Source organism: Borostomias antarcticus, assembly GCF_949987555.1.
Source record: "Borostomias antarcticus genome assembly, contig: scaffold_183, whole genome shotgun sequence".
NCBI classification, from domain to species: domain Eukaryota; kingdom Metazoa; phylum Chordata; class Actinopteri; order Stomiiformes; family Stomiidae; genus Borostomias; species Borostomias antarcticus.
Window position 1 is genome coordinate 40,001 of NW_028176626.1, and position 10,000 is coordinate 50,000.

General features: G+C 52.5%; 1 protein-coding gene across 1 annotated transcript in view; it reads left to right on the plus strand.

Annotated features, from left to right (window-relative positions):
• Positions 1–10,000, plus strand: part of LOC311328243 (cytoplasmic dynein 1 intermediate chain 2-like) — a gene marked incomplete at its 5' end in the record, with an annotated part of 35,462 nt that overhangs the window by 12,418 nt on the left and 13,044 nt on the right. The window lies entirely within an intron of this gene.

A 10,000-nucleotide genomic window follows, 5' to 3' on the forward strand; every position in this document is an offset into this window, starting at 1 on the left:
CCCACACTACTACCCCAACACTACTACCCCCAACACTACTACCCCCACACTACTACCCCCAACACTACTACCCCCACACTACTACCCCCACACTACTACCCCCACACTACTACCCCAACACTACTACCCCCAACACTACTACCCCAACACTACTACCCCCACACTACTACCCCCAACACTACTACCCCAACACTACTACCCCAACACTACTACCCCCAACACTACTACCCCAACACTACTACCCCCACACTACTACCCCCAACACTACTACCCCCAACACTACTACCCCAACACTACTACCCCCACACTACTACCCCAACATTACTACCCCCACACTACTACCCCCACACTACTACCCCCACACTACTACCCCAACACTACTACCCTAACACTACTACCCTAACACTACTACCCCCAACACTACTACCCCCAACACTACTACCCTAACACTACTACCCTAACACTACTACCCCCAACACTACTACCCTAACACTACTACCCTAACACTACTACCCCCACACTACTACCCCCAACACTACTACCCCCAACACTACTACCCCCAACACTACTACCCCCACACTACTACCCCCAACACTACTACCCTAACACTACTACCCTAACACTACTACCCTAACACTACTACCCCAACACTACTACCCTAACACTACTATCCTAACACTACTACCCCCAACACTACTACCCCCAACACTACTACCCCCACACTACTACCCCCACACTACTACCCCCAACACTACTACCCTAACACTACTACCCTAACACTACTACCCCCACACTACTACCCCCAACACTACTACCCCCAACACTACTACCCTAAAACTACTACCCTAACACTACTACCCTAAAACTACTACCATAACACTACTACCCCCAACACTACTACCCCTAACACTACTACCCTAAAACTACTACCCCCAACACTACTACCCCCAACACTACTACCCCCACACTACTACCCCCACACTACTACCCTAACACTACTACCCCCAACACTACTACCCCCACACTACTACCCTAAAACTACTACCCCCAACACTACTACCCCCACACTACTACCCCCACACTACTACCCCAACACTACTACCCCCACACTACTACCCCCAACACTACTACCCCCAACACTACTACCCCCACACTACTACCCCCAACACTACTACCCCCACACTACTACCCCCACACTACTACCCTAACACTACTACCCCCAACACTACTACCCCCAACACTACTACCCTAACACTACTACCCCCACACTACTACCCCAACACTTCTACCCCCACACTACTACCCTAACACTACTACCCCCAACACTACTACCCCCAACACTACTACCCCCACACTACTACCCCCAACACTACTACCCCCAACACTACTACCCCCACACTACTACCCCAACACTACTACCCCCACACTACTACCCTAACACTACTACCCCCAACACTACTACCCCCACACTACTACCCTAACACTACTACCCCCAACACTACTACCCTAACACTACTACCCTAACACTACTACCCCCACACTACTACCCTAACACTACTACCCCCAACACTACTACCCTAACACTACTACCCCCAACACTACTACCCCCACACTACTACCCCCAACACTACTACCCCCAACACTACTACCCTAACACTACTACCCTAACACTACTACCCTAACACTACTACCCCCACACTACTACCCCAACACTACTACCCCAACACTACTACCCTAACACTACTACCCTAACACTACTACCCTAACACTACTACCCCAACACTACTACCCCCACACTACTACCCTAACACTACTACCCCCACTGTTGCGTTCACTAGGTCTCAGTTGGGAAGTGGGAGGTATTCAAGGCTCTGAGTCATTTAGTGGGTCTTAATACACTTATTCTGTTCTGTATGGGGACCTCATGTGTGTTTGCTTACCTGATTTGAAGCACGGGTAGCGGCCAGTGAAGGGTTAAAATCCATCCGGTTACCTGACAATTAGGCGGGGCTTCGGGTCACGACGTAATATAAGCGGAAGAGACCTGAGTTTAGACACATCCTAGCGATTGTCAGGAGAGTCACGCGCCACCGGTTTATAACCTGTGGTAAACTTCGGCAGTGAATAAATGAACCAAACCACGAGTTATGACAACGCGTGCTCTTCTTGATACCCTTTTCGGTGGGGGAAAAACAAAATAACCGAACAGTTATAAACCGAGGCCCACTGCACCGGATTAGTGCAGCGAAGAACAGCCACGGACTGCAAACAATTGGGCTCTGTCTCACCAAGGAGGCACAACCCACCCAGCGCCACCGCCGTCAAAGCCCGTTGACCAAGGATAAAGGAGCTTGCCACATAACGCCAAGAAAGTGGGATAAAGTCCCCATTAAAGGACCCCATTGGTAGTAACGGTTGGCTCTCCAGTCAACAGACAGGGACTTGCAAGATGGAGATGGACTTGGACAAACTCAAGGTCATGCGATCAAGAGCACAGGCTTCATTCACCAAAAGGGCTAATGCTCTCACCAAAACTGGACTCTTGGAACCAAGCGAAATTCTGAGTGAATGGAGGAGCTTCAGGACGGACTTCTCGAAAGTCACCGATGTGGGGCTCGAGTATGCCGAAGCCCTGAGGCAATCGAATGATGGAAAGGTCGTAGCGTCTGCGGACCAAGTTGACGCAAAGACAGCTGAGTGCGAGGAAAGGTTCCTCGAAGTGAAACGAGCCGCCCAAGAAGCATTCTGGGACGGCTACGCCGAGGCAGCGTTTTCCACGCAGGCCAAAATTGCTGAGTCGGCTACTACTCAGGCTGAAGAGGATGAAGTCAGCCCTCAGCGATCAGTCAAGGACCGCAGGCTGAGAAATAAAGGTCTGGACCGAGAGGTTGCTGAACTTGGAGAGATGCTGGGAGAGTGGAGAGAGCTGATTCCTGGTCCTAAGGCAGTGGATCTAAGGGCACGCTACGGGACACTAAGGAAGCGGCTCCTGGCATTGTCAGACAAGCTGGCGGAGGATGAAAAGGAGCAAGTGGATTGTGCAGCAAGGAACCTGGAGGAGCAGGGCGACGAGGCTGGCGACCCGCCTAAGAATGCTGCGGGAGAAACAGCTCCCCCGTCTCTCCCTAATAAGCCCGCCGGTCCCAAGCCGGAACTCAACACCGGCGAAGCGCTGACCTTCACACCCAGCAAGCCCTCCATCCCTGGGATGGGAGCTTCTAGGACAAACGCACTGCCCCGCTCACTGCACAGCAGCCCCAGTGTGATCCAAGGAGCCTTTGACCACAGGCCTCAAATCAGCCTTGAAAGAGCACAGCTACCCACTTTCTCCGGTGACATGAGGGACTACTACCGGTGGAAGGCCGAGTGGGAGGACTTACAGCAATGGGAAACCCACAGAGAACGGAATGCGTGAGAAAGTTCCACCTTCTGAGCAGCTTAAACGAAAGGGTCAAGAAGGATCTCGTCCTATCCAGCTGCGGCTCCGCTGACGATGTGTTTAGGCTGCTAGATAATAAGTATGGGAATAAGGCGAAGATTGTCTTGCTGATCACCAACGAGGTCCAGGCTCTTCCCCCCATCAAAGGGAACAACCCCAGAAGAACGATTGAACTCATTCAGGCTGTGAAAAGAGCGCTGTGTGACCTCCAGATCCTCGGAGAAGAAGACGCCGTGAAGAACCGAGTGGTTGCTCAGTCTCTGGAAAGCAAGCTTCCCAGCTCACTTAAGAAGGAGTGGATCACGCACAAAACCGACCCTGCAAATATGTTCTCTCCACTCTACCACTTTGACTGCCTCCTGAAATTTCTGAAGAGGCAGGAGGACATCCTCGAGGAATTGGACCAGTTGGAGCCGAGCCCTGCGGAGAAAGGCCCTGCGGAGAAAGGCCCGGCAGACTATCCGGAAAGGAGGGTGAAGAAGGCTTTCACTAAGTCCACAGTGGGCCAGAAGGACGATCATCCAAGCTGCACTGTGTGTGGAGACGATGCGCACGCCGGCAGGCTGTTCACATGCAAAACCTTTAGGGAGCAAGACCTCTCAAGTAAAAGAGCCCATCTAAAGAAGACAGGGTCGTGCTCCAAGTGCTTGCGGCCTCACGCCAAGGATGGCAAAGGATGTACTCCAAGATACCTCTGCCCAAAAATAGATTGTCGGAGAGGAGGGGTTTCAGATCACAACTATCTTCTCTGTCCCAAGCCACCTACCCCGAAGAAGGACTACGGCAGTGAGGAGCAGAGCACCACAAAGGTTGGAGGGAAGAAACTTGGCCTAACCGACAAGCAAGAGGAATTTCTGGCTGAACTAGAGAAGCAGCAGCAGCAGCTTACTCCGGAACTGAGAGCAAAGTATAAGACAGCATTCTCAAACAAAGTCTCGTTGACACTATGCACCAATGCTGGAGATGGACTAAAGGAGCACCCAGTGGTGATGATGCTGCTGAAAGCGACGACCAACTCAGGCTGTCTAATCGGCACCCTAATCGACCTCGCTTCAGATACCAACTATATCACCAACAAAGCAGCCGAGCGCCTTGGACTATGCGGCGAGAGTATCAAGCTGATCGTCCAAGGAATCGGGGGGATAAGGAAGACAGTCGTGACAAAAAGATACACCCTACGGCTGAAGGTGAAAACACCCAAGGGGAAGGTGGCAGAGCACAAAATTCTCTGCTATGGCCTGGAGAGCATCGCGGAGGTGAACCAATCAGTCTCACCCAAGCAGCTGCAGAAGTTCTTTCCCGACGTTGCCACAGATGAGCTGGTCCGTCCCAAGCAAATCGACCTCCTTATCAGTCACAGGGAAGGTCGCCTGGTTCCCCAGCCAACTAAGGTTGTGGGAGACCTTGTACTCTGGGATGGCCCACTGGGCAAGACTGTCGGCGGAACCCATCCCAACCTCATTGAGGTAGTCGACCTAGCTATGCACCGCTCTGACACTCACTTCGCAAGGTGTATGAGATCAGCCTCGAGGGCCTACAAAGAAATCATCATAGCACCAGCGGCGGAGGAAAATGCGCTTGTCCGGAGCACTGCGGCTGCTAACAAAGAAATATTCAAGTGGTTCAGGTGGGACAGCATCGGAGCGGCCTGCAGCCCCCAATGTGGCGGCTGCAAGTGTGGCAGGTGTCCCCCCGGAGGGAAAGACATGACCCTCAGGGAAGAAAGAGACCTGGAGAAAATAAAAGATTGCCTCACCTATGTGCTGGCAGACAAGCACAGCAATTCCCCTCACTGGGACGCAGCGTATCCTTGGAAAGGAGACCCCGCAACACTGCCGGACAACCAGCGAGCAGTGGAAGCGACCTTCCGGAACACTGAGAAACGTCTGGAGAAGGAACCTGTGTGGAAGGCTGCGTATGGAGAACAGATCCATGAAATGGTCTTAAGAGGAGCTGCCGCCAAACTCACAAAGGAGGAGATCGACAGCTGGAAAGGACCGAAATGGTATATAAGTCATCTGGTCGCGCCTAACCCTCACTCCACCTCAATCCCTGTGAGAATCGTGTGGAACAGCAGCCAAGAGTTCCGAGGGATAAGCCTAAACGATCTCCTTCACAAGGGTCCCGACGTCCTCAATCCAATCAGAGGAGTCCTTCTGAGGTTCAGGAGTGGAATGCATGCCGCACTAGGTGATGTAAAGAAAATGTATAATTCAGTGTGGCTGAAGGATGAAGAAGTCCACCTCCACCGCTTTCTCTGGAGAGACAACTCTGAGGACGAGATTGAGGTCTTCGTGGTCGTCAGGGTCAATATCGGCGATAAACCCGCAGGATGTATTGCCCAAGTCGCCATGAGAGAGACGGCAAACCTTCCCCAGTTCACTGACATGGTCGAAGAACGCCGAGCTCTGACTGAGGACAGTTATGTGGATGACATCCTGACGTCGCACAATGACCTTGAGACCCTGGAAAGGATCACCAAAGGGGTGGAGGAAATCCTGAAAGCGGGAGGCTTCTTCCTCAAACCTTGGGTCCTGTCACACCAAAGTGGGAGGAGTGGAGTCCCTGCTGACACTAGCAGCAGCAAAACAACCGCACCCAGGACCTTGGTGCTGCCCAACCAGATGCAGGATGAGGAGAATAAAGCACTGGGAGTCGGCTACGAACCTGAGACGGACAAGCTTCGGGTACTGACTTCTATCAACTTCTCAAAGAAAAGAGGGAAAATGAGGACGGGACTTGATCTGAGCGTAAAGGAGGTCAGAGAAGGCACCCCAAACCCCCTGACCCGGCGCATGCTGCTCAGTCAGATCGCTGGATTCTATGAACCTATCGGTCTCGCCTCACCAGCCAAACAGAAGGGAGTGATGCTAGTGAGAGAATCCTTTCAGGAAGCTGGCAAGGACAACCCGTCCAAGGACACGTGGGACGTCCCACTCTCCCCAAGACTTCGGGAAGCCGCAATAACGCTCTTCGAAGAGTATGTGAGACTCGGCCAGGTCAGGTTCGAGAGAAATCTCACGCCGCCTGGAGCCATAGGCCCCCCAATGGGTATCACTTTTATCGGATGGGAGCGAATCCTCCTATGGAGCCGTGCTCTACCTCCGGTGGAGAACCCAGAACGAAGTCGTCGTGAAGTTGGTGGAGTCTAAGGCTAAACTCACCCCCCTCGACCAAAAGGGAGATGTGATCAAGGCAGAGCTATGTGGTGCGGTCTTCGCTACCCGCCTGAAGAAGTATTTTGAGAAGCACTGCCACATTGAAGTCAAGCACTGGATTCACTTTGTGGACAGTCAAACAATCCTAGGAGCCATCCAAAAGGACAGTTACGGCTACCAAACCTTTTTCGCAAACCGAATCGGTGAAATTCAGAAAGCCGGACCAGTGGAAGATTGGAGGTGGATCGAAGGCAACCGAAACATCGCCGACATACTCACCAGGGGAGCAACCCCCAAGGAACTCGGCGAGGGGTCGGAGTGGCAGAAAGGCCCTGAGTTCCTGAGATGGCCGAAGACCAACTGGCCTATGAAGATGGCCAGCGAGATAACACCCTCTGTGGCTGAAGACATTGGAAAACTTCAGCGGAAAGCGTTCTCGGCAGTGGTCACCAGGGCCCAGTCAAAAGACATGACTGACCCCAGCGAGTCTGACATCAAGGCAGACGTCAAGGATGGAAGAGGCCTCCATGGCCCGTGGTTGCCAGAAGGCCCAGGTCCAACGTCAGCGGCAGGCAGACGGAGAAGACCCTGGGGCGTTGGACTTGTGCGCATTGTGGAGCCTCAACGGTTTAGTTCTCTGTCAAAGCTATGTGGAACCATTGCCTGGACTCGACGAGCCGCAGAGGCCTGGCTGAGAAGGAGACGCCAGGCTCCGGACCTACTAGAGTGGGAGGCAAACGGCTCCATGCTGTCTGCTGAGGAAAGATCAGAAGCCTTCCGAGACTTGGCCCTCGCAGCCCAGGACGGTGTTAAGTTCCACGACTCGACCCTGGACCGCTTGGTGGTCCACAGGGATGAGAAGACGGGACTCCTACTCTGTGGAGGCAGAGTCCAGTCCTGGAACGAAGATGGGACAGCTGTACCCTTAATTCCATTCCATTCGTGGCTAGCGACCCTACTGGCAAGAGAAGCCCACGAAGGGAACCACGAAGGCGTTGCTGCCACATTGCTGCACACAAGGAGGAAGGCATGGATAGTACAAGGTCGGAGGACAGTAAAGAAAACTGTTAACAACTGCGTCGCATGCCGTAAACGGAAAGGGAGGATGTGCCAGCAGATGATGAGTGACCTGCCGCCAGAGCGCTCACAGCGTGCTAACCCATTCGAATACACATCACTTGATCTCTTTGGTCCCTTCGAAATCAAGGACGCCGTCAAGAAGAGAACGGGAAAGAAGGTCTGGGGCATAGTATTCTGTTGCATGGCATCAAGAGCAGTCCATGCAGATCTTGTTGACGACCAGTCGTCCGAAAGTTTCCTCCAAGCTTACTCTCGCTTCGTAGCATTAAGAGGCCATCCAAAGAGATTATGGTCAGATAGAGGAACTAACTTCATTGGAGCTAAACCTACTCTGCGTGAACTGCACAGACATTTAGCTAGCTTACAGGAAGCATCAATAGAAAACGAAGCCGCCAAAAATGGAACAGAGTGGGCATGGGACTTTCACCCGGCAGACGCACCTCATCGCAACGGGGCTGCGGAAGCTGCGGTTAAGCTCATAAAGAGAGCACTCACAAGCCTTGGAGGGACGATGGGCTCGCTCACCTGGGGAGAACTCCAGACCCTCTTCTACCAGGCGGCCAACCTAACAAATGAAAGACCAATTGATGCCAGGGCACAAGAACAAGAAGACTCTGTTGAGTATTTGACCCCCAACTCTCTACTCCTCGGACGAGCAGGATTAGGAGGAGATACAAGCGGGCTTGACTTGTGCACCCATCCCTGGCGCCGACTCAGGGCCATCCAGATCGGCGTGGATAGGTTCTGGGCGAAATGGAGTGAACTTGCCGGACCTAATCTATTCGTTCGGCCAAAATGGCATCGGACAGAAAGAAATGTTGAAATCGGCGACATCGTATGGATTGCCGACCAAAACGCCCTACGGGGGCAGTTCCGGCTCGGCCGGATCCAGGCGGTGTACCCAGACAAGAAAGGAATTGTAAGGGACGCAGACGTCAAGACGTGTGCCGGCCTCCCTGCCTCGCTGTCAGTCGGGCAGCGCAAGAGGAACTCCCAGCTGCTGACGACCGTCATCCTGAGGAGAGACGTGAGGAGACTGGTGATCCTCATTCCTGTGGAGGACCAGTGTCACCCTCCTAGGCCTGACACTGCCCTCGTCGGCTGACAACGTCCAATCCCCCTGGTTCTTGTAGGCACTGCCTCAGGACGTCACCGCCCTACCCCCTCTTTGGCTGTTTGGTATGTTTTTATGCTGCCTCCGCCACCATTTGCACCCAGTCTCACGAAGAAGGAAGATGAATGCACAACCCCATGACTAAACCTGACAGAACACTACACCTCTGTCAGGGGAGGTGCCCGAACATTGACATTGGCATCCTATTCTTCGTGATCAGCAAGTAGGGCTGGACTTTGGGCTGGACTGTATGTTTAAAAACAAAAAAAAAAAAAAACACTGGTGACTTGTGTCGTTGTGGTCTGTGACCTCCCTGGATCTTGTGATCAGTCGGTCAAGTGGGAGGTGTTGCGTTCACTAGGTCTCAGTTGGGAAGTGGGAGGTATTCAAGGCTCTGAGTCATTTAGTGGGTCTTAATACACTTATTCTGTTCTGTATGGGGACCTCATGTGTGTTTGCTTACCTGATTTGAAGCACGGGTAGCGGCCAGTGAAGGGTTAAAATCCATCCGGTTACCTGACAATTAGGCGGGGCTTCGGGTCACGACGTAATATAAGCGGAAGAGACCTGAGTTTAGACACATCCTAGCGATTGTCAGGAGAGTCACGCGCCACCGGTTTATAACCTGTGGTAAACTTCGGCAGTGAATAAATGAACCAAACCACGAATTATGACAACGCGTGCTCTTCTTGATACCCTTTTCGGTGGGGGAAAAACAAAATAACCGGACACCCACACTACTACCCCCACACTACTACCCTAACACTACTACCCTAACACTACTACCCTAACACTACTACCCCCAACACTACTACCCCAACACTACTACCCCCAACACTACTACCCTAACACTACTACCCCAACACTACTACCCCCACACTACTACCCTAACACTACTACCCTAACACTACTACCCCCAACACTACTACCCCTAACACTACTACCCTAAAACTACTACCCCCAACACTACTACCCCAACACTACTACCCTAACACTACTACCCCAACACTACTACCCTAACACTACTACCCCCAACACTACTACCCCCAACACTACTACCCCCAACACTACTACCCTAACACTACTACCCCAACACTACTACCCTAACACTACTACCCCCAACACTACTACCCTAACACTACTACCCCCAACACTACTACCCCTAACACTACTACCCTAAAACTACTACCCCCAACACTACTACCCCAA